The 26,659-nt window shown below is 34.7% G+C and overlaps 1 long non-coding RNA gene across 2 annotated transcripts in view; it reads right to left on the bottom strand.

The window, feature by feature from the left end:
- Window positions 1-26,659, bottom strand: part of LOC149409027 (uncharacterized) — a 374,037-nt gene that overhangs the window by 127,529 nt on the left and 219,849 nt on the right. The window lies entirely within an intron of this gene.

Genomic DNA, 26,659 nt, shown 5'->3' with positions numbered 1-26,659 from the left:
GTAGCTAGTGGGGGGGGGGGAGCAGGCGACTTAGAAGATAAGGTTTATAAAATGGTTTTAAAACACAGCGGTAATGGATTCAACTCACTCTATCTCAAAAGAACCAAGGGATACCACACATACATAGATAACTAGGTTTCTAAACCGAGAAACAAAAAGCCAACACAACGTTCGGTGAAGCCTTTTTATACTGAACCGTCACGTGAAATGAGTACATTCAAGGTCGTACGTCACGTGGACAAACTAGGATGTACACACTTGAAGGGGTGTGTAATAAAGAGAGGAGCAAACGCTTGTAGAGACGGCAGGGGAGGAATTTTCCATCCCTGCGAACACATATGCAAAGCCTTATGGAAAAGCTACCTATGGGACTTTAAAGAAAAATTATCGTAGAAAGAGGAGAAGGAAAAGTTTGAAGTAGAAAGGGCTGATCATTACAACATGGCTACATCACCTCACAAAAATTGTTCATGCGATAACCTTATAATATCAAACGAAATTAAGTACTTGGGGGTCATTATAGACAGTCAACTGCGATGGGAGGCTCATATAAATTCTACAACAAAAAGGCTTCGCAAATTATGCTACATTTTCTACTCTCTCAGATCTATCCTTAACCTACAAACACTAAGATGTGTATACTTTGCACTTTTTCAATCAATTACTACATATGGTATAGTTGGATGGGGAGGTTGTGCAAAAACGATTCTTCATCCCATGGTTTTAATTCAAAAACTGTTACTAAGGATAATATTCAAATGTAAGCCAACAAACCCATCAGAACCACTTTTTAGAAAACTCAGAATATTAGATATTCGACAATTATATGTTAAGACCATTCTCATATACATACGGAAAAATGACTTGGTGAATAAAACACAACAAAAAATTAACACCCGTTACTCGTCACACCTAAAGTGTAAAATTCCCCAAACGAAAACAGCTTTCGCCCAGCGGCAGTTTTCTTATTTTGCTCCCAAAATATTCAACTCGCTGAGTATTGATATCAGAAAATCAAAAACTCACAATTTGTATGTCATAAGTGTTCAAAATTGGTTATTTATAAAAGGAAGGAACTTTTTCAAGGAATGCCTGCCATCATTAAATTAAGCTCATTTTCTTTATTAGTCATTTTTGTTTTTCATTCAATTCTGTAAAGAAAAAAGTTTAATAATTAATTAATTAATCTTTATTTTCATTATTTCAACAAGTTCATTTTCATAATTTCTACTTTATTTTCATTATTTTAACAAGTAAAGTTACCTATTTATTTGCTGAATGTGTTCATTTTATCTCATTAATATCAACAGTTTAAAATACGGTTGATGTACACTTGAGCAATCTACTGAACTGGGAACCAGTAAAAGTGTCACCTATTATACACATACATTGCATGTAAGAAAAAAAATACTTAGATTAACAAGTTATCAAATATTACATTTATATAATTATATAAACCTATGTATATAAATTTCGACTACCATAATACGGGCGTGTGTCTAGTGTGGTAGTCGAAAAGCATGTAAAAACTGTACACATTAATATTTCATGAATAAAGAAAAAAAAAAAAAAAAAAAAAAAACTTCATCATAAAGCGGTTTTAGTTCTGGCAGATGATTAAATTTTCTTTCTAGTGCATAAAACCGATTTTGCGCAGCTTGCAATGAATCACCTAAGTCACAAGGGTTGCTTTTGAATGGCAAACTGTAAATCAAAAGGCACTTCTCATAAGTGTCATGGCAAGCACCATAAATTTTCTTTCTAGTGCATAAAACCGATTTTGCGCAGCTTGCAATGAATCACCTAAGTCACAAGGGTTGCTTTTGAATGGCAAAGCCACTTCATAAGAACCGTCCTCGAGGCGAGTTGTGGTGCCTTTAAAAATGTCTTCAGCTTCTTTTTTTTCGAGGCTGTGAACTGGTTCCGAACCAATATCTTCGATTTCCCAGAATTTTTGCATTAAGTTCTCAATTTCGTGCGTAGCGCAGAAAGTTAATGCGGTGTTTGGTTGAGAATTTACTGGGGCGTCACCCATAAAAACACAACAACAACAATCATCACAAGTCTGACGTTTGTCATTTCGCTCTCTATTAATATTATATTTTCTTCTAAAAACATCGACCCTTATCCTTAAATTTTAATACCAGCTGATAATATTCACAGAAGTGCATTAAAATACGAAAGTGAGTGTTTGTCTGGAGTGTAAAAAGTGCTAAATCTAGAGTTTTAGTTATTCTTCAAAAATCTTCAAGCTACCCACAGTATTGTAATCTATTGCAGCCGCAAGCCAAACATAAGATGGATACAACATGCAAATATTGCGTTAAGCAGCTGAAACTGGCTGAGTGTATAAAGTGTTCAACCTGCAAATGCACCATCCATTTCGAATGCGCTGATATTTCGGCAAGTGTTTTTAAACGCATGTCGCAAGGTAAAAAGGATGCGTGGAAGTGCAATAATTGTATCCAAACCCTGGACAATTTAGATACCCAATCCTGCTCCTCAGATCAAAGCAACATACTCCTAACTGTTGAGATCAGAAAAATGGCACTACAAATAGAAAAAATGAGCAGTAAAATGGCGGAATTCGAAAAAGTCATCATTTATAATAATAATGTAATGGAAGATTTTTCAAGTAATATGAAATCTATAAACGAAAAATTAGCTAAAATTGATAAGCTAGAAATGGAGGTCTCAGAATTAAAACAAACAGTTTACATGTTAGAGAGAGGACACGACGAAAGGGACCAGGAACTTCTATCCAACAATATAGAAATACATGGAATGCCTGAGACCACCAACGAGAATCTACCTACCATGATGTCGAATATCGCGACAGTCATTGGATGCCCTCTCCATCAAAGCGACATTGAATACGTTAGCAGAATCAGTAAGCGCCATCGTACACAAGCCACGACAGATGGACGTCCGGGTAACATAATCGCCAAATTCACCTCCCGCAAGAAGAAGGACGAATTTATCGCAGCCATCAAGAAAAGAAAAGGAATCACTACCAAGGCCATCGGGATGGTTGGAGCTGACCAGAGGATCTTCGTCAACGACCATCTCACGCGGAAGAATAAATCTACATTGAGGTGCGCTAAAGCCTTTAAAAACGAAAACAACTTTCAGTTTTTATGGATAAGAAGTGCAAAAATCTACCTACGAAAAAACGAAACATCACCACCCATACACGTCTCATGCGAATTACAGCTAAAAAACCTTATCTAACTACCATTGCAATGTTAAACCACCTATCCTCTCATAACTACTATTTTTTTCGTATTTTTTATCATAATTTTTTCAACATCACCCTTTTTACATTAACCCCACATGCTAATAATTACACTAACTGCTCACTACTACATTCTATAATATACTCACTCACTTTAATTGATAATAATAGTATGTTGTGCTTTGCTAAGCCCAGTGGACTCATGACTAATAACATAACTCTAGAATATAATATTCTTAAAATATATTCTACAGAAACCTAACATAATAATGTAATTACCGAAAATTCTCAATGCATGATTCATTAATAATTTTTTATCAAAATTCAAGAGGTTTGCGCTCGAAAACACTGGAATTTCATCAAAATATACTGCTCCATAATTATGACTTGATCTTCATTACCGAAAGTTGGTTGGTTGATAGTATCCGAGATGAGGAATTATTCGATAATCGCTATTCTGTTTACAGAAATGATAGGGATATACACCGCACTAGCAAATCAACTGGCGGAGGCGTACTCATAGGAATTAAAAAAGAATTTTTTGTTACCCCTCGCTCTTGGAAATCAGACGCTGAGGATATCTGGATAACTGTCAATACATCAAAATCGAATCGTCATTGTTATAATATTCATATGTGCTGCGTGTATTTACCTAGCGTCGGTCCAAAATTAACATCATCAGAAAGATTAGCATTATTTACTAGTCATACCAATACTATTTCTGACTTAACAATCCGTTTTCCCAATGACAAGTTTTTAATCATTGGCGACTATAACATGCCCAATATCGAATGGAATTAAATTAACGAATGGAACTACCATAATACGGGCGTGTGTCTAGTGTGGTAGTCGAAAAGCATGTAAAAACTGTACACATTAATATTTCATGAATAAAGAAAAAAAAAAAAAAAAAAAAAGAATAATCAACAAATGCCAAGTAATAGAGATCAATGCGCACTCGCGTTACTTAACTGCTTATCTTTTGCAAATTTAACCCAATTTAACCATTTACCTAACAAATACGGTCGAATTTTGGACCTCGTCTTCTGTAACACTTCAGTTAATGTGTCGCTTGCCGACCACCCATTAGTTAAAGAAGATGCTCATCATAAATCATTGATTGTAGAACTAGAATTTCCATCCACTATTGCAACCCTCTCAACTCCTCGAACAATAAAATTATTCCATAAAGCAGATTATGCAGAGATCAATGAGAGACTGAAAGAAACCGACTGGTCAACCGTTATAAATGCACTGGATGTAAATACAGCGTTAAATTCGTTTTATGTTATAATTGAACAGATTATCGAAGCGTTTATTCCTAAGAAAGTTGTGAAATCTGGAAAATACCCACTATGGTACACGGCAGCCTTAATAAAAATAACAAACGAAAAATTAAAATTCTTTAGAAAATGGAAGCGCCATCGGAACCCCCTTGATTATCTCTCATTTTCATTGCTTCGCAAAAGGCAAAAAACAGTCGCTTCAGCAGCTTACAAAACCTACATTTCTACAATAGAATCCGGTATACAGCACAATGTTAAAAAAATTTGGTCCTACGTCAATTCTCAAAAAAAATCTCCTGCCATCCCTGATCATATGATTTACGGTGAAAAAACTGCTAATGACAGTAGAGGAGTAGCCAACTTATTTTCTGAGTATTTTGGATCTGTATTTTCGAATGCTCAACCTGCACATACAAGCAATGCCAGTCTTTGCTCTAATTCAAATAGCATAATCAACTCAATCGAGATCAATGAAGACATCACATTCAAATACCTTAAGTCCATTGATATCAAAAAGGGACCAGGGGATGATCAACTTCCAGGGATCTTCATAAATTATTGTAGTAAACAATTGACACCCCCCATTTTTGTTATTTTCAAACTATCGCTATCCGAAGGAACATTTCCCGACAAATGGAAAACAGCCCTGATTACCCCAATATATAAAAATGGCAGTAAAAATGATGTCTCGAACTATCGACCTATATCCAAATTACCGATACTAAGTAAAGTATTGGAAAAAATTGTTTACGATCAATTATATTCTACTATCTCACCCTCACTCTTAAATAATCAACACGGCTTCATGAAAAATCGCTCAACAACTTCAAATCTTGCATTTTTTACAAATTTTCTTCATGCTCAAATGGATATGCGATGCCAGGTAGATGCCATTTATACGGATTATTCTAAAGCATTTGACCGTGTTAATCATTATATTCTTTTACAAAAGTTATTAGGTCTAGGAATTCACGGTGACCTCTATAGATGGATCGCATCATACGTCAATAATCGGCACCTAATCACGGTTGTCAATGGTTTTGCATCTTGCTTAACGGAAATCATCTCAGGTGTGCCCCAGGGATCGCATCTTGGACCACTCTTATTTAATATTTATATAAATGACATTTCCGTATGCTTTAAAAATAGTTACTTTGTTTTATACGCGGATGACATGAAAATTTATAAAGCTATACGTTGTTTATCCGATTGTATGGAATTGCAAAGCGATCTTGATAATTTGTGCGTATATTGTGAATCAAATTTATTGTCCTTAAACATATCTAAGTGTCACTCGATTACATTTACTAGAAATAAAAACAAAATCATCTATCCATACAACTTGAATAACAAACCTTTACAACCTATGTCTACGTGTAAAGATCTAGGTGTTTACTTAGATAGCAAATTAATTTTTGACAAGCACATTGAACACATTATTTCTAAATCCTACAGAATGCTAGGTTTCTTATTAAGAATATGCAAAGTTTTCAAAAGTGCTAAGACTCTGAAAATTTTGTTTTGTTCATTGGTCAGAAGTCCACTGGAGTATGCTTCCACAATATGGAATCCTCAATATAAGGTATACATAGATTTAGTAGAAAATATACAGAATAAATTTTCGAAACATTTACTCAAGAAATACAACAATACTACAAATAATATGTTAACTTTACAAAAAAGACGCACATTGTCAGACCTGTTGTTTCTACATAATCTGCTAAATAATAAAATAGATAGTCCCGAATTACTATCCGTCATTGGTTTAAATGTTCCAACGAGGCGTACCAGGCACACTACACTATTTCATATTGAAGCCAACAATACCAATGCAGCAAACAACTCAGTAATTACTCGCGCAATCACAACATACACCCATTACGAAAAATTACTACATTTAGACATCTTTCATGATTCCTTTCTAACATACAAAACTAACTTATTAAATTTCTTAGCATGACAAATTTCAAAAATATTTTCACATCATTTTTCAAAACTCCTATGTATTAACAGTCAATTACAATTCATGAGCTTATTATAATTCTTATTTTCAATTCATTTATTATTATCTATCCACACACTTCCTTCCTTTTATAACAATCTCAGGCGAAATTACGTAATGACATTTTATGGACATACGTAATAGGTACTACAACTATGTAATAACTAAAAAATTTCTAACTGTATCTTATTGTACTTTTCGAACTGCATGGCACAATTGGGTAAAACAAGTGGGTAACGCCAACCCGTGGGAAATCCACAGCGCAATCGAAAAAACGGGAAAAGGTTCTGACCGGTATTTGACTAGCGTCATATCGGATAATCCCTCTGGGAACTCTGAGAGTACCGATGTGACCAGCACACTTAACACCTTGTTGGATAAATTAGTTCCATTAGACTCAGTAATCGGGGAAAACGACCACCACAAACAGATAAGAGCTCTGTCACGGTTTCAACCTAGGATCCTCGCCAGTGAGGATAGAACGCTAAAAGTAACTAAGGCTGAAATTGATGTTATAATTAAGGGTTTGGGTCCGAAGAAGGCACCAGGGCACGATCGTCTTAATGGTATAATAGCGAAGAACGTCTGGATCCATGCCAAGGAAGAGTTGTTCCAGGTTATGGAAACATGTCTGCGTAGAGGAGTTTTCCCTACGGAATGGAAGAGAGGTGTGCTCAAGATTATCCCAAAGGGAAACGACAAACTCAGGACGGACGTGAAGGCCTACCGTCCAATCACCCTTTTGCCTGTTTTCAGCAAAATTTTGGAAACACTAATAAATAACAGGTTGCAGCAATATCTTTCACCAGCATGTGAGCGACAATTTGGCTTCGTCCCTGGGAAATCTACCGAGCACGCCATTATGTATGCGCTTGAATGGGTGAAGGTCTGTCCAAAGAAGTATGTCATTGGAATCTTCTTAGATATAACTGGTGCCTTCGATCACGCGTGGTGGCCGATGTTGATCACCAAAATTAAAAATAGAGGCTGCCCACCAGACCTTTTTAAAATCAACTGCGATTACTTAAATGATCGCACAATAGAGATCGTATATGGTGATCAGAAAATAGTGCGTAAGGTTGATAAGGGATGCCCACAAGGCTCCATATCGGCACCTAAATATTGGAATATAAATTTTGATGACTCCTCCAGGTTACCCTTTCCTGAAGGATGCACATCGGTCGACTACGCTGATAATAAGTTGTATCTGGTCTCGGGGGACAGCAGAAGGGAAGTGGAAAGAAAGGCTGAAGAAGGTTTGCGAGTAATCCTCAGTTGAGGTGAGAGGAACAAGTTGAACTTTGCCCCCCAAAAGACCGTGGGACTCTTGATGAAAGGCACCCTCAGTAGAGGAAGAAATCCTTTCATCAGAATGGGAGCCTCCACTATTCAATTTGCAGACTCTGTCAAATATCTTGGCGTAACACTAGATCGATCGTCTTCCTTTTTAACTCATGTTAAAGAGGTCTCCAGCAAGGCCCAGGCCCTCTTCTTGAAACTGAGAAGAATCTCTACAGCTGAGTGGGGGTTGCAATCCCCAGCGCTGCGACTACTTTATAGGGGTACATATGTAGCGCAAGTCTCGTATGCTGCCTCTGTGTGGGAGCACCGTTTGGGGAATTCGCTTATAAGTTCGAACCCAAGTCTGAAATTAGCGTCCAAAAAAGTCATGATTTTTCTAAAAATTCAATTTTATAAAAACTTTTTGACTGAATTCGATTTCGACTACAATTCTCATCACAATTCCAAAGTTTCAGCCCGTTTGGTCCCATAGAGCCTGATAAAAGTGCTTCCAAAGTTCGAACCCAAGTCTGAAATAAGCGTCCATAAAAATCATGATTTTTCTAAAAATACAAATTTATGGAGACTTTATGACTGAATTCTATTTCGACTACAATTCTCATCACAATTACAAAATTTCAGCCCGTTTGGTCCTATAGAGCCTCGAAAAACTGCTTCCAAAGTTCGAACAATAGTCTGATATTAGCGTGCAAAAAAGTCATGATTTTTTCAAAATGCAATTTTTTAGAGATTTTATGACTTTTTTCGATTTCGACTACAATCCTCATCACAATTCTAAAGTTTCAGCCCGTTTGGTCCCATAGAGCCTGATGAAAGTGCTTCCAGATTTCGAACCGAAGTCTGAAAATCGCGTCCATAAAAATCATGATTTTTCTAAAAATATAAATTTATGGAAATTTTATGACCGAATTCTATTTGGACTACAAATCTGAACACAATGACAAAATTTTAGCCCGTTTGGTCCCATAGAGCCTGATAAAAGTGCTTCCAAAGTTCGAACCCAAGTCTGAAATAAGCGTCCATAAAAATCATGATTTTTCTAAAAATACAAATTTATGGAGACTTTATGACTGGATTCTATTTCGACTACAATTCTCATCACAATTACAAAATTTCAGCCTGTTTGATCCTATAGAGCCTCGAAAAACTGCTTCCAAAGTTCGAACAATAGTCTGATATTAGCGTGCAAAAAAGTCATGATTTTTTTTTAAATGCAATCTTATAGAGATTTTATGACTGAATTCGATTTCGACTAAAATCCTCATCACAATTCTAAAGTTTCAGCCCGTTTGGTCCCATAGAGCATCGAAAAACTGCTTCGAATTTCTCATTCTAATTCCAAAATTTCAGCCCTTTGTCTAATAGAGCCTGATAAAAGTGCTTCCAAAGTTCGAACCCAAGTCTGTTATATGCGTCCATAAAAATTATGATTTTTCTAAAAATACAAATTTATGAAGACTTTATGACCGAATTCTATTTGGATTACAATTCTCATCAGAATTAAAAAATTTCAGCCCGTTTGGTATCATAGAGCGTTATAAAAGTGCTTCCAAAGTTCGAACACAATTCTTAAATTAGCGTCCAAAAACGTCATGATTTTTCTAAAAATTCAATTTATAGAGATTTTATGATTGAATTCTATTTCGACTACAATTCTCATCACAATTCTTAAGTTTCAGCCCGTTTGGTCCCATAGAGCCTGATAAAAGTGCTTCCAAAGTTCGAACCCAAGTCTGAAATAAGCGTCCATAAAAATCATGATTTTTCTAAAAATACAAATTAATGGAGACTTTATGACTGAATTCTATTTCGACTACAATTCTGATCACAATAACAAAATTTCAGCCCGTTTGGTCCTATAGAGCCTCGAAAAACTGCTTCAAAGTTCGAACAATAGTCTGATATTAGCGTGCAAAAAAGTCATGATTTTTTTTAAAATGCAATTTTATAGAAATTTTCTGACTGAATTCGATTTCTACTACAATTCTTATCACAATTCCAAAATTTCAGCACTTTTCGTTTCATAGAGCCTAGAAAAACTGCTTCCAAAGTTCGAACAAAAGTCTGAAATTACAACATATTATTTATTTCTACAGCGTACAAAACCAGAGCAAACAAGAGATCTCAAAATATTCATGATTGAATTTAATCCTAGGGCGTGTGCGTCAGAGCGAAGGCCTTCCGCATCGGACTTTTTAATAATAGGTAGCAATGTTAAATGGTGTGACTAGAAAAGTGAATTAAGAATAAGTAACATGAAACGTGCGTGTGTGTGACAAAAGTATTCTGACCTGTTATGAAGAGTAGAGGGCGCCAAACATCATTTTACATGACGTTTAATTTAGATGAGAAAGCAATGACCAGCAAGACGATTATAATATGTTGCGTCATTGTTCCCCAAAAGATCGATGTCTCGAATGTTCGTCCAATGTCGTTTGTCGCGTTCGCTGCGTCTTCCGGGATTGCGTCTACAGCCGGCGGGAGCCGTATTGGTATTGGTCTGAAATAAGCGTCCATAAAAATCATGATTTTTCTAAAAATACAAATTTATGGAGACTTTATGACTGAATTCTATTTCGACTACAATTCTTATCACAATTCCAAGATTTCAGCGCCTTTCGTCTCATAGAGCGTAGAAAAACTGCTTCCAAAGTTCGAACAATAGTCTGAAATTAGCGTCAGAAAAAGTCATGATTTTTCTAAAAATTCAATTTTAAAGAGATTTTATAACTGAATTCGATTTCGACTACAATCCTCATCACAATTCTAAAGTTTCAGCCCGTTTGGTCCCATAGAACCTGATAAAAGTGCTTCCAAAGTTCGAACCCATGTCTGAAATAAGCGTCGATAAAAATCATGATTTTTCTAAAAATACAAATTTATGGAGACTTTATGACTGAATTCTATTTCAACTACAATTCTCATCACAATTACAAAATTTCAGCCCTTTGTCTAATAGAGCCTGATAAAAGTGCTTCCAAAATTCGAACCCAAGTTTGAAATTAGCGTCCATAAAAATTATGATTTTTCTAAAAATACAAATTTATGAAGACTTTATGACCGAATTCTATTTGGATTACAATTCTCATCACAATTAAATAATTTCAGCCCGTTTGGTATGATAGAGCGTGATAAAAGTGCTTCCAAAGTTCGAACCCAATTCTGAAATTAGCGTAAAAAATAGTAATGATTTTTCAAAAAATTCAATGTTATAGAGATTTTATGACTGAATTCTATTTCGAATACAATTCTCATCACAATTCTAAAGTTTCAGCCCGTTTGGTCCCATAGAACCTGATAAAAGTGCTTCCAAAGTTCGAACCCATGTCTGAAATAAGCGTCGATAAAAATCATGATTTTTCTAAAAATACAAATTTATGGAGACTTTATGACTGAATTCTATTTCAACTACAATTCTCATCACAATTACAAAATTTCAGCCCTTTGTCTAATAGAGCCTGATAAAAGTGCTTCAAAATTCGAACCCAAGTTTGAAATTAGCGTCCATAAAAATTATGATTTTTCTAAAAATACAAATTTATGAAGACTTTATGACCGAATTCTATTTGGATTACAATTCTCATCACAATTAAATAATTTCAGCCCGTTTGGTATGATAGAGCGTGATAAAAGTGCTTCCAAAGTTCGAACCCAATTCTGAAATTAGCGTAAAAAATAGTAATGATTTTTCAAAAAATTCAATGTTATAGAGATTTTATGACTGAATTCTATTTCGAATACAATTCTCATCACAATTCTAAAGTTTCAGCCCGTTTGGTCCCATAGAGCCTCGAAAAACTGCTTTCAAAGTTCGAACAATAGTCTGAAATTAGCGTCCAAAAGAGTCGTGGTTTTTTTAAAAATGCAACTGTATAGAGATTTTCTGACTGAATTCGATATCGACTACAATTCTCATAACAATTCCAAAGTTTCAGCCCGTTTGGTCCCATAGAGCCTGATAAAAGTGCTTCAAAAATTCGAACAATAGTCTGAAATTAGCGTCCAATAAAGTCATGATTTTTCTAAAAGTTCAAATTTATGGAGACTTTATGACTGAATTCGATTTCGACTACAATTCTCATCACAATTCCAAAGTTTCAGCCCGTTTGGTCCCATAGAGCCTGATAAAAGTGCTTCCAAATTTCGAACCCAAGTCTGAAATAAGCGTCCATAAAAATCATGATTTTTCTAAAAATACAAATTTATGGAGACCTTATGACTGAATTCTATTTCGACTACAATTCTCATCACAATTACTAAATTCTAAATTCGCTGAAGTTGAACTTGGGACGAGAATCGGTAACTGTTGGTACGCCAGATGTTTTCAATGTTATTCTAAGAAACTCTGAAAGCCCTAACAAGTGCCCAAGGTGATTTATTATCCCGTCCGCCGCCTATTATTTCGGAACAATGCACCACTAACATAATCACCAGAAACTACATTATCAAGTAAATTTTGTTGATATTTGGATAAGTGATGTTTGTCCACAATACCTCTGACTTCAGAAGTAACCCGAGGAGCAGATTTTACTACCTTCGTATTCATAAACTTAGAAATATCCGGACAAATGTTAAAAGATTTCCAAAAATCAATACCGAGAATAACATCCGTCTTTATATCTGGCATGACAACAAAAATTAACTCTTTAACAACATTATTACATGTTATAGGAAGCGAGATTTTCAAGTTACAGCAAACGGAATGACCCGTCGCAGAAGTTAAAGAAAATGAATTATTGAGCTTAGCCAACCTGGCACCAAGTTTTAAAAGTTTTAAATGAAAATCATTACCGAGAATAGAAACATGTGAGCCTGAGTCCAACAGGCCAGAAAAAACAGTTCCGAGTGTAGAAAAGGATACGAAAGGACGGCCGTCCCTGTCAGCCTTCCCTCCGTAACCTGACGCTCCTAAATTTCTGTAGAAATTCCTGACTACCGAAAGCCATTCTTGCCACGCCGGATCGAGAGCAGTGATACTGGTGGAGACGTCTTCCGCCAGCGGCACAGCTAACGTCCGGCTCTCGCGTTTTTTGACCTAACGCAAGTGCAGTCAGGAGTCTTAACGCCTGGACATCCACAGCGGAAGCAATGAATCTCCTCCCTGGAATTCACGTTATAACGTTTGAAAGACATGTTTTTATGAGAAGAATTCACATGCCTGAAAGAATTGGGTTTAGAAGGAGCATTTGTATTTGGTGGCGCCTTTACGCTGGCAGTTGAAGGGGTTTGAGGGGACTTTAAACCTTTCCTCTGGTCAGAACGACTGTCTGCCAATTCAATTAGTTTGCCCAATCTTTTTAGGGTAGTTATGTCCGGAATGGAGTTTAATGCAAGTTTCTGAATATATCTGGGAAGCATATTGCACTGGAGAATTTCCAAAATTTCTACATCAGGCAATTTCTTGTTTAATCTTTTATTTAGTATGAGAACATTAGTGATAAAGGTGCCAAGTGAATCATTAGGTGCTTGCATAGTTGACCTCAACTGTGCAAGGAGTCTACGGTCATAATCGAGAATTTCATATTCCTCCTTGAGGCCTCCCACAAGGTCATCCCAGGATTCGAAAAGGGAGCGATTGACCCTCAGCCAATCAAGGGCAATACCATCAAAAAGTTCAAACGCGCCTAAAAAAAGATTATGCTTACTTACTGAGCGAGACAGGGCGAGTTCTTCAACACGTTCGAGAAACTTCCTAATGCAAGTAGTGCCATCATACTTGATATTCCATAAATGCAGTGGAACCAACGGAGATGTGGGAACAATAATGTCTGCAACCTTGACGGAAGACATGGCGGATTCTTTTATTTGACTCCTTGTATCAGGCATTGTGACTAGATGTACCTAAAGATTAATTGGAAAAAAGAAAACAGCAAGAGAACATTAATCACGTCCGAAGACGGCAATAATAAAAATATCAAATTCCCAAAAGAGGAAAAATGGGTGTAAAATTATTTGTACCTACACATCTAATGGACAAAAGTTCAGAAATGGACATACACCAATACTACAATTTCAGATGTGGGAATCTGGAACAACTTACAACAATAAAAAAAAATACGAGATACCCACCAATCTCGCAGAGTACCAACGGACAATAAATAATTTTAAAAGTATAAAAGTAATAATAAAATTTTTAAAATTGTCTTCAATTTCTAAAAGAAACTCGGCTAGGGGACGACGCAATCCAGGAAGACACACTCAAAACGACATTAAAAACACGAAGAACAGGCCAAATACTAATGTCACACATGAAAAAAAAATCAATCCAAAATGCTAACCTAATTAAAATGTTAAAAATATCCGAGAAAAAACCACGTTGGTGCGCCATTATAACCAGATTTCAAGGTTAAGGGGCACGTTTCCAATATGATGGGATTTAATCCCTCAATAGGTAACATGATGATAAAAGAAGTAGTAATAAAAAGAGTTATGAATTACAACATATTATTTATTTCTACAGCGTACAAAACCAGAGCAAACTAGAGATCTCAAAATATTCATGATTGAATTTAATCCTAGGGCGTGTGCGTCGGACCGAAGGCCTTCCGCATCGGACTTTTTAATAGTAGGTAGCAATGTTAAATGGTGTGACTAGAAAAGTGAATTAAGAATAAGTAACATGAAACGTGCGTGTGTGTGACAAAAGTATTCTGACCTGTTATAAAGAGTAGAGGGCGCCAAACATCATTTGACATGACGTTAAATTTAGATGAGAAAGCAATGACCAGCAAGACGATTATAATATGTTGCGTCATTGTTCCCCAAAAGATCGATGTCTCGAATGTTCGTCCAATGTCGTTTGTCGCGTTCGCTGCGTCTTCCGGGATTGTGTCTACAGCCGGCGGGAGCCGTATTGGTACTGCTCGCTCGGGCGCGCTCGAGTTGCCGTCTCCTCTCCTCTTGTCGGAGTCCAGTGTTTACACACTCCGAATAATCTTTAAATGTAGCGGGTAGTAAAGAACTGCTACAAAGTGTACAAGGAAATGGACTTTCCAAACGTCACAGCGGTGCTGCCAAGGTTTTTTATCTATGTGAGGATACTGTGACAGCGCTTAATTAGCAGCAGACACATACCTGGACGGATGACGAACCTCGTGCTGGCACTGTTGGTGGCGCGGTGCACTCTTTCGCTGCAGTAGCTGGTCCAGTTTCCTCACCACCTGGGATTCTTGCTGCAGAGTCTCCATCCTATACCTTCGTCAAATGTCGCAGCGGTGCTGCCAAGGTCTGGAATCCATGAGAGGACATTGTGTCAGCGCTCTATTGGCAGCAGACACATACCTGGAAGGATGACGAACCTCGTGCTGGCACTGTTGGTGGACGCGGTGGACTCTCTCGCTGCAGCAGCTGGTCCAGTTTCCTCACCACCTAGTATTCTTGCAGCAGATTCTCCATCTCCGTGTCACCTGTTTCTGTACTTCATTTTATTTAACTTAATTTCAATTTCAATTTGTAATATTTATAGATTTTTTTTGTAATATCTGCATTAACTGTACAGCGCCCCTGAGGTGATATTTCGCAAAAGCGGCGCTATAAAAATCATCCAATAAATAAATAAATAAATTACAAAATTTGAGCCCGTTTGGTCCTATAGAGCCTCGAAAAACTGATTCCAAAGTTCGATTAACAGTCTGATATTAGCGTTCAAAAAAGTCATGATTTTTTTTTAAATGCAATTTAATAGAGATTTTCAGACTGAATTCGATTTCAACTACAATTCTTACCACAATTCCAAAATTTCAGCGCTTTTCGTTTCATAGAGCCTAGAAAAACTGCTTCCAAATTTCGAACAATAGTCTGAAATTAGCGTCCAAAAAAGTCATGATTTTTCTAAAAATTCAATTTTATAGAGATTTTATGACTGAATTCAATTTCTACTACAATCCTCATCACAATTCTAAAGTTTCAGCCCGTTTGGTCCCATAGAGCCTCGAAAAACTGCTTCGAAATTCTCATTCTAATTCCAAAATTTCAGCCCTTTGTCTTATAGAGCCTGATAAAAGTGCTTCCAAAGTTCGAACCCAAGTCTGAAATAAGCGTCCATAAAAATTATGATTTTTCTAAAAATACAAATTTATGAAGACTTTATGACCGAATTCTATTTGGATTACAGTTCTCATCAGAATTAAAAAATTTCAGCCCGTTTGGTATAATAGAGCGTGATAAAAGTGCTTCCAAAGTTCGAACCCAATTCTGAAATTAGCGTCCAAAATTGTCATGATTCTTCTAAAAATTCAATTTTATAGAGATTTTATGATTGAATTCTATTTCTACTATAATTCTCATCACACTTCTAAAGTTTCAGCCCGTTTGGTCCCATAGAGCCTGATAAAAGTGCTTCCAAAGTTCGAACAATAGACTGAAATTAGCGTCCAATAAAGTCATGATTTTTCTAAAAATGCAACTATATAGAGATATTCTGACTGAATTCGAATTCAACTACAATTCTCATTCTATTACCAAAATTTCGGCCCTTTTAGTCTAATAGAGCGTGATAAAAGTGCTTACAAAGTTCGAACCCAAGTCTGAAATTAGCGTCCAAAAAAGTCATGATTTTTCTAAAAATTCAATTCTATTGAGATTTTATGACTGAATTCGATTTCGACTACAATTCTCATCACAATTCTAAAGTTTCAGCCCGTTTGGTCCCATAGAGCTTGATGAAAGTGCTTCCAGAGTTCGAACCCAAGTCTGAAATAGGCGTCCATAAAAATCATGATTTTTCTAAAAATACAAATTTATGGAGACTTTATGACTGTATTCTATTTCGACTACAATTCTCATCACAATTACAAAATTTCAGCCCGTTTGGTCCTATAGAGCCTCGAAAAACTGCTTCCAAAGTTCGAACAATAGTCTGATATTAGCGTGCAAAAAAGTCATGATTTTTTTTTAAATGCAATTTAATAGAGATTTTCAGACTGAATTCGATTTCAACTACAATTCTTACCACAATTCCAAAATTTCAGCGCTTTTCGTTTCATAGAGCCTAGAAAAACTGCTTCCAAATTTCGAACAATAGTCTGAAATTAGCGTCCAAAAAAGTCATGATTTTTCTAAAAATTCAATTTTATAGAGATTTTATGACTGAATTCGATTTCGACTACAATCCTCATCACAATTCTAAAGTTTCAGCCCGTTTGGTCCCATAGAGCCTCGAAAAACTGCTTCGAAATTCTCATTCTAATAGAAAAAATTTCAGCCCTTTGTCTAATAGAGCCTGATAAAAGTGCCTCCAAAGTTTGAACCCAAGTCTGAAATTAGCGTCCATAAAAATTATGATTTTTCTAAAAATACAAATTTATGAAGACTTTATGACCGAATTCTATTTGGATTACAGTTCTCATCAGAATTAAAAAATTTCAGCCCGTTTGGTATAATAGAGCGTGATAAAAGTGCTTCCAAAGTTCGAACCCAATTCTGAAATTAGCGTCCAAAATTGTCATGATTTTTCTAAAAATTCAATTTTATAGAGATTTTATGATTGAATTCTATTTCGACTACAATTCTCATCACACTTCTAAAGTTTCAGCCCGTTTGGTCCCATAGAGCCTGATAAAAGTGCTTCCAAAGTTCGAACAATAGTCTGAAATTAGCGTCCAATAAAGTCATGATTTTTCTAAAAATGCAACTTTCTAGAGATATTCTGACTGAATTCGAATTTAACTAATATTCTCATTCTATTTCCAAAATTTCTGCCCTTTTAGTCTAATAGAGTGTGATAAAAGTGCTTACAAAGTTCGAACCCAAGTCTGAAATTAGAGTCCATAAAAGTCATGATTTTTCTGAAAATTCAATTTTATAAAGACTTTATGACTGAATTCGATTTCGACTTCAATTCTTATCACAATTCCAAAGTTTCAGCCCGTTTGGTCCCATAGAGCTTGATGAAAGTGCTTCCAGAGTTCGAACCCAAGTCTGAAATAGGCGTCCATAAAAATCATGATTTTTCTAAAAATACAAATTTATGGAGACTTTATGACTGAATTCTATTTCGACTACAATTCTCATCACAATTACAAAATTTCAGCCCGTTTGGTCCTATAGAGCCTCGAAAAACTGCTTCCAAAGTTCGAACAATAGTCTGATATTAGCGTGCAAAAAAGTCATGATTTTTTTTTAAATGCAATTTTATAGAGATTTTCAGACTGAATTCGATTTCGTCTACAATTCTTATCACAATTCCAAAATTTCAGCGCTTTTCGTTTCATAGAGCCTAGAAAAACTGCTTCCAAATTTCGAACAATAGTCTGAAATTAGCGTCCAAAATAGTCATGATTTTTCTAAGAATTCAATTTTATAGAGATTTTATGACTGAATTCGATTTCGACTACAATCCTCATCACAATTCTAAAGTTTCAGCCCGTTTGGTCCCATAGAGCCTGATGAAAGTGCTTCCAGAGTTCGAACCCAAGTCTGAAAATAGCGTCCATAAAAATCATGATTTTTCTAAAAATACAAATTTATGGAAACTTTATGACCGAATTCTATTTGGACTACAAATCTGAACACAATGACAAAATTTTAGCCCGTTTGGTCCCATAGAGCCTGATAAAAGTGCTTCCAAAGTTCGAACAAAAGTCTGATATTAGCGTGCAAAAAAGTCATGATTTTTCTAAAAATGCAATTTTATAGAGATTTTCAGACCGAATTTGAATTCAACTACAATTCACATTCTAATTCCAAAATTTCAGCCCTTTGTCTAATAGAGCCTGATAAAAGTGCTTCCAAAGTTTGAACCCAAGTCTGAAATTAGCGTCCATAAAAATTATGATTTTTCTAAAAATACAAATTTATGAAGACTTTATGACCGAATTCTATTTGGATTACAGTTCTCATCAGAATTAAAAAATTTCAGCCCGTTTGGTATAATAGAGCGTGATAAAAGTGCTTCCAAAGTTCGAACCCAATTCTGAAATTAGCGTCTAAAATTGTCATGATTCTTCTAAAAATTCAATTTTATAGAGATTTTATGATTGAATTCTATTTCGACTACAATTCTCATCACACTTCTAAAGTTTCAGCCCGTTTGGTCCCATAGAGCCTGATAAAAGTGCTTCCAAAGTTCGAACAATAGTCTGAAATTAGCGTCCAATAAAGTCATGATTTTTCTAAAAATGCAACTTTCTAGAGATATTCTGACTGAATTCGAATTTAACTAATATTCTCATTCTATTTCCAAAATTTCTGCCCTTTTAGTCTAATAGAGTGTGATAAAAGTGCTTACAAAGTTCGAACCCAAGTCTGAAATTAGCGTCCATAAAAGTCATGATTTTTCTGAAAATTCAATTTTATAAAGACTTTATGACTGAATTCGATTTCGACTTCAATTCTTATCACAATTCCAAAGTTTCAGCCCGTTTGGTCCCATAGAGCTTGATGAAAGTGCTTCCAGAGTTCGAACCCAAGTCAGAAATAGGCGTCCATAAAAATCATGATTTTTCTAAAAATACAAATTTATGGAGACTTAATGACTGAATTCTATTTCGACTACAACTCTCATCACAATTACAAAATTTCAGCCCGTTTGGTCCTATAGAGCCTCGAAAAACTGCTTCCAAAGTTCGAACAATAGTCTGATATTAGCGTGCAAAAAAGTCATGATTTTTTTTTAAATGCAATTTTTTTAGAGATTTTCAGACTGAATTCGATTTCGTCTACAATTCTTATCACAATTCCAAAATTTCAGCGCTTTTCGTTTCATAGAGCCTAGAAAAACTGCTTCAAAATTTCGAACAATAGTCTGAAATTAGCGTCCAAAATAGTCATGATTTTTCTAAGAATTCAATTTTATAGAGATTTTATGACTGAATTCGATTTCGACTACAATCCTCATCACAATTCTAAAGTTTCAGCCCGTTTGGTCCCATAGAGCCTGATGAAAGTGCTTCCAGAGTTCGAACCCAAGTCTGAAAATAGCGTCCATAAAAATCATGATTTTTCTAAAAATTCAAATTTATGGAAACTTTATGACCGAATTCTATTTGGACTACAAATCTGAACACAATTACAAAATTTTAGCCCGTTTGGTCCCATAGAGCCTGATAAAAGTGCTTCCAAAGTTCGAACAATAGTCTGATATTAGCGTGCAAAAAAGTCATGATTTTTCTAAAAATGCAATTTTATAGAGATTTTCAGACCGAATTTGAATTCAACTACAATTCACATTCTAATTCCAAAATTTCAGCCCTTTGTCTAATAGAGCCTGATAAAAGTGCTTCCAAAGTTCGAACCCAAGTTTGAAATTAGCGTCCATAAAAATTATGATTTTTCTAAAAATACAAATTTATGAAGACTTTATGACCGAATTCTATTTGGATTACAATTCTCATCACAATTAAAAAATTTCAGCCCGTTTGGAATGATAGAGCGTGATAAAAGTGCTTCCAAAGTTCGAACCCAATTCTGAAATTAGCGTCAAAAATAGTCATGATTTTTTCAAAAATTCAATTTTATAGAGATTTTATGACTGAATTCTATTTCGAATACGATTCTCATCACAATACTAAAGTTTCAGCCCGTTTGGTCCCATAGAGCCTCGAAAAACTGCTTCCAAAGTTCGAACAATAGTCTGAAATTAGCGTCCAAAAGAGTCGTGGTTTTTTTAAAAATGCAACTGTATAGAGATTTTCTGACTGAATTCGATATCGGCTACAATTCTCATAACGATTCCAAAGTTTCAGCCCGTTTGGTCCCATAGAGCCTGATAAAAGTGCTTCCAAAGTTCGAACAATAGTCTGAAATTAGCGTCCAATAAAGTCATGATTTTTCTAAAAGTTTTAAATTTATGGAGACTTTATGACTGAATTCGATTTCGACTACAATTCTCATCATAATTCCAAATTTTCAGCCCGTTTGGTCCCATAGAGCCTGATAAAAGTGCTTCCAAAGTTCGAACCCAAGTCTGAAATAAGCGTCCATAAAAATCATGATTTTTCTAAAAATACAAATTTATGGAGATTTTATGACTGAATTTCATTTCGAATACAATTCTCATCACAATTACAAAATTTCAGCCCGTTTGGTCCTATAGAGCCTCGAAAAACTGCTTCCAAAGTTCGAACAATAGTCTGATATAAGCGTGCAAAAAAGTCATGATTTTTTTTTAAATGCAATTTTATAGAGATTTTCAGAATAAATTCGATTTCGACTACAATTCTTATCACAATTCCAAAATTTCAGCGCTTTTCGTCTCATAGAGCCTAGATAAACTGCTTCCAAAGTTCGAACAATAGTCTGAAATTAGCGTCCAAAAAAGTCGTGGTTTTTCTTAAAATACAATTTTATAGATATTTTCTGACTGATTTCGATTTCGACTACAATTCTTATGTGAATACCAAAATTTTAGCTCTTTGGTATCATAGAGCCTGATAGAAAAGCTTCAAAAATTCGAACCCAAGTCTGAAATAAGCGTCCATTAAAGTCATGATTTTTCTAAAAATACAAATTTATGGAAATTTTATGACCGAATTCTATTTGGACTACAAATTTGCATACACAATTACAAAATTTCAGCCCGTTTGGTCCCATAGAGCCTGATTAAAGTGCTTCCAAAGTTCGAACAATAGTCTGATATTAGCGTGCAAAAATGTCACGATTTTTCTAAAAATTCAAATTTATGTGACTGAATTCTATTTCAACTAAAATTCTCATCAAAATTACATAATTTCAGCCCGTTTGGTCCCATTTAGCCCGTTTGGTCCCATAGACTGATATTAGCGTGCTATAAAGTCATGATTTTTCTAAAAATGCAATTTTATAGAGATATTCTGACTGAATTCGAATTCAACTACAATTCTCATTCTAATTCCAAAATTTAAGCCCTTTAAGTCTAATAGAGCGTGATAAAAGTGCTTACAAAGTTCGAACCCAAGTCTGAAATTAGCGTCCAAAAAAGCTATGATTTTTCTAAGAATTCAATTTTATAGAGATTTTATGACTGAATTCGATTTCGACTACAATCCTCATCACAATTCTAAAGTTTCAGCCCGTTTGGTCCCATAGAGCCTCGAAAAACTGCTTCGAAATTCTCATTCTAATTGAAAAATTTCAGCCCTTTGTCTAATAGAGCCTGATAAAAGTGCCTCCAAAGTTTGAACCCAAGTCTGAAATTAGCGTCCATGAAAATTATGATTTTTCTAAAAATACAAATTTATGAAGACTTTATGACCGAATTCTATTTGGATTACAGTTCTCATCAGAATTAAAAAATTTCAGCCCGTTTGGTATAATAGAGCGTGATAAAAGTGCTTCCAAAGTTCGAACCCAATTCTGAAATTAGCGTCCAAAATTGTCATGATTCTTCTAAAAATTCAATTTTATAGAGATTTTATGATTGAGTTCTATTTCGACTACAATTCTCATCACACTTCTAAAGTTTCAGCCCGTTTGGTCCCATAGAGCCTGATAAAAGTGCTTCCAAAGTTCGAACAATAGTCTGAAATTAGCGTCCAATAAAGTCATGATTTTTCTAAAAATGCAACGTTCTAGAGATATTCTGACTGAATTCGAATTTAACTAATATTCTCATTCTATTTCCAAAATTTCTGCCCTTTTAGTCTAATAGAGTGTGATAAAAGTGCTTACAAAGTTCGAACCCAAGTCTGAAATTAGAGTCCATAAAAGTCATGATTTTTCTGAAAATTCAATTTTATAAAGACTTTATGACTGAATTCGATTTCGACTTCAATTCTTATCACAATTCCAAAGTTTCAGCCCGTTTGGTCCCATAGAGCTTGATGAAAGTGCTTCCAGAGTTCGAACCCAAGTCTGAAATAGGCGTCCATAAAAATCATGATTTTTCTAAAAATACAAATTTATGGAGACTTTATGACTGAATTCTATTTCGACTACAATTCTCATCACAATTACAAAATTTCAGCCCGTTTGGTCCTATAGAGCCTCGAAAAACTGCTTCCAAAGTTCGAACAATAGTCTGATATTAGCGTGCAAAAAAGTCATGATTTTTTTTTAAATGCAATTTTATAGAGATTTTCAGACTGAATTCGATTTCGTCTACAATTCTTATCACAATTCCAAAATTTCAGCGCTTTTCGTTTCATAGAGCCTAGAAAAACTGCTTCCAAATTTCGAACAATAGTCTGAAATTAGCGTCCAAAATAGTCATGATTTTTCTAAGAATTCAATTTTATAGAGATTTTATGACTGAATTCGATTTCGACTACAATCCTCATCACAATTCTAAAGTTTCAGCCCGTTTGGTCCCATAGAGCCTGATGAAAGTGCTTCCAGAGTTCGAACCCAAGTCTGAAAATAGCGTCCATAAAAATCATGATTTTTCTAAAAATACAAATTTATGGAAACTTTATGACCGAATTCTATTTGGACTACAAATCTGAACACAATGACAAAATTTTAGCCCGTTTGGTCCCATAGAGCCTGATAAAAGTGCTTCCAAAGTTCGAACAAAAGTCTGATATTAGCGTGCAAAAAAGTCATGATTTTTCTAAAAATGCAATTTTATAGAGATTTTCAGACCGAATTTGAATTCAACTACAATTCACATTCTAATTCCAAAATTTCAGCCCTTTGTCTAATAGAGCCTGATAAAAGTGCTTCCAAAGTTTGAACCCAAGTCTGAAATTAGCGTCCATAAAAATTATGATTTTTCTAAAAATACAAATTTATGAAGACTTTATGACCGAATTCTATTTGGATTACAGTTCTCATCAGAATTAAAAAATTTCAGCCCGTTTGGTATAATAGAGCGTGATAAAAGTGCTTCCAAAGTTCGAACCCAATTCTGAAATTAGCGTCTAAAATTGTCATGATTCTTCTAAAAATTCAATTTTATAGAGATTTTATGATTGAATTCTATTTCTACTATAATTCTCATCACACTTCTAAAGTTTCAGCCCGTTTGGTCCCATAGAGCCTGATAAAAGTGCTTCCAAAGTTCGAACAATAGACTGAAATTAGCGTCCAATAAAGTCATGATTTTTCTAAAAATGCAACTATATAGAGATATTCTGACTGAATTCGAATTCAACTACAATTCTCATTCTATTACCAAAATTTCGGCCCTTTTAGTCTAATAGAGCGTGATAAAAGTGCTTACAAAGTTCGAACCCAAGTCTGAAATTAGCGTCCAAAAAAGTCATGATTTTTCTAAAAATTCAATTCTATTGAGATTTTATGACTGAATTCGATTTCGACTACAATTCTCATCACAATTCTAAAGTTTCAGCCCGTTTGGTCCCATAGAGCTTGATGAAAGTGCTTCCAGAGTTCGAACCCAAGTCTGAAATAGGCGTCCATAAAAATCATGATTTTTCTAAAAATACAAATTTATGGAGACTTTATGACTGAATTCTATTTCGACTACAATTCTCATCACAATTACAAAATTTCAGCCCGTTTGGTCCTATAGAGCCTCGAAAAACTGCTTCCAAAGTTCGAACAATAGTCTGATATTAGCGTGCAAAAAAGTCATGATTTTTTTTTAAATGCAATTTAATAGAGATTTTCAGACTGAATTCGATTTCAACTACAATTCTTACCACAATTCCAAAATTTCAGCGCTTTTCGTTTCATAGAGCCTAGAAAAACTGCTTCCAAATTTCGAACAATAGTCTGAAATTAGCGTCCAAAAAAGTCATGATTTTTCTAAAAATTCAATTTTATAGAGATTTTATGACTGAATTCGATTTCGACTACAATCCTCATCACAATTCTAAAGTTTCAGCCCGTTTGGTCCCATAGAGCCTCGAAAAACTGCTTCGAAATTCTCATTCTAATTGAAAAAATTTCAGCCCTTTGTCTAATAGAGCCCGATAAAAGTGCCTCCAAAGTTTGAACCCAAGTCTGAAATAAGCGTCCATAAAAATTATGATTTTTCTAAAAATACAAATTTATGAAGACTTTATGACCGAATTCTATTTGGATTACAGTTCTCATCAGAATTAAAAAATTTCAGCCCGTTTGGTATAATAGAGCGTGATAAAAGTGCTTCCAAAGTTCGAACCCAATTCTGAAATTAGCGTCCAAAATTGTCATGATTCTTCTAAAAATTCAATTTTATGAGTATTTCTCAAAAAAAGTGTACATTTTGGAAAAATAAAGTGTGCCTAGAAACAGTTCAAAAATTACACATGTTTTTAATTAATCATACAAAAAAAATATGCACCATTTTGTAGAATAAATATTACACTTTAACATATCGAAGAATAAACATTACAATCGTATTAATTCGCAAATATTTTAATTTTTTAAAAAATATCGATTTTTACCTTCCATACAAAATAAAATTGCCACCCTACCCACCTCATTTGTTTATACTTCATAAAATGCGATAATAACGTTATAATTTGTGATTTTTTGTAAGTTTTAGGGTCTTAATTAAATGTAGTTTCTGTACAAAGTAATTTTCTATGGGGTTTCATAATAAATTAATAATTTATGCACAAAAAACAAAATGAGACATAGTCATTTACTTTTTAGTAACTACTCTTTAGTTACGTTTTATTAGTACTTCCACCGTAATTTTTGAACCCATTTGTAAAATTTAACATGGGCAACACTAGCCTCTTTCTGATTAGTTGTTGGTCTGACTTCTCCGCCATAACATTAATTGTTAAAATCAGTAACAACGTGTTTCTTTAGTGGGACCACTATTTCGTAACAGGAAATATTATAGCCTTTTTTCACAAAACGGTAAGTCTTTTTCTACTCATCTTTTTGTAATATGTGCGGAACGAACATTGCTAAGCTTACATATTAACACTTTTAAATTTTATCAAACCATTGACTTTTTATAACATAAATTCTTATTACAATTTCGTAACGTTTGTTATGAATTTCGTAACGTAACGAAAAAGTTCAATGTAAAGCTGAGTGTACACAGTTACAACGTGATTAAGAAAACGTAAGTATATTGTTAGTGTGTCTAGCATTTTTATGAAAGTCTTATCTAAGTTTGGTAATAATGTAATATATTATGCACAATGCACAAATATACATATGTATTTAGATATAATAGGAAAAAAATAAAATTTATTATACCATAGAGCAGATCTGTTGATGGCGCTGGAAAGTAGGTAGGTTGTAATACATAGGATGCGCTGGAAATTCCTGATGGTCAATGGCAGAGCAGGTTTCGTCGGACTTGTATGTTTTATCATCGCGATTATATGGCATTATACATAATGACAAGTACTTGAAGATCAAGCTGAGCCGTCCAATACTGGTTTTATTTTAAATAAGCTTTAGGCACTCATACACACTATCCGTTCTACAGGCGCTCTATACAATATTTATAAGTGCCTTAAGTTTTTTATAAAAGCTTATTTAAATATAAATTTATTTTTATTTACTCTGATAAAACCATAACTACAGCATAACTTTTTTTTAGGAATGCCCCCAAAAACGAATGCCGAAAGGCAAAAAGCTTACAGAGAAAGACTGAAAAAGGAAAAGCCAAATAAATATGAGGAAATCCGAATTAAGCATTTAACAAAAGTTAAAGAAAATATCAAAAAGAAAAAAGAAATTCTTACAGAAGAAGAAAAAGAAGAGCTACGAGCAAAGTGGAGACAAGCCAATGATAAAAGAGCTGAAAGAAAGAAAATGGCTAATCCTATGACACAAGACAATAATACATTTGAAGATAGAAAAAATGATAAAAAAATCCTAAAGGAAAGACTACAAAAGCTGACTGAAGAAAATACTCGATTAAAAAGTCGAAATAAGAATTTAAGACAGTGCTGTAATCGGATGAAAAGGCAAGTGAACATTCTGAAAATATTATTGCATAAACAAACTAAAACTAATAATGATGCTATTTCCATTGAAACTACTAAAACTCCACGGTGTGAC

Source organism: Hesperophylax consimilis, unplaced genomic scaffold (assembly GCF_061612785.1).
Source record: "Hesperophylax consimilis isolate HC1 unplaced genomic scaffold, BYU_Hcon_1.0 scaffold_38, whole genome shotgun sequence".
NCBI lineage: Eukaryota > Metazoa > Arthropoda > Insecta > Trichoptera > Limnephilidae > Hesperophylax > Hesperophylax consimilis.
The sequence above is the reverse complement of the archived record's forward strand: the minus strand, read 5'-3'. Positions and strand labels throughout refer to the sequence as shown.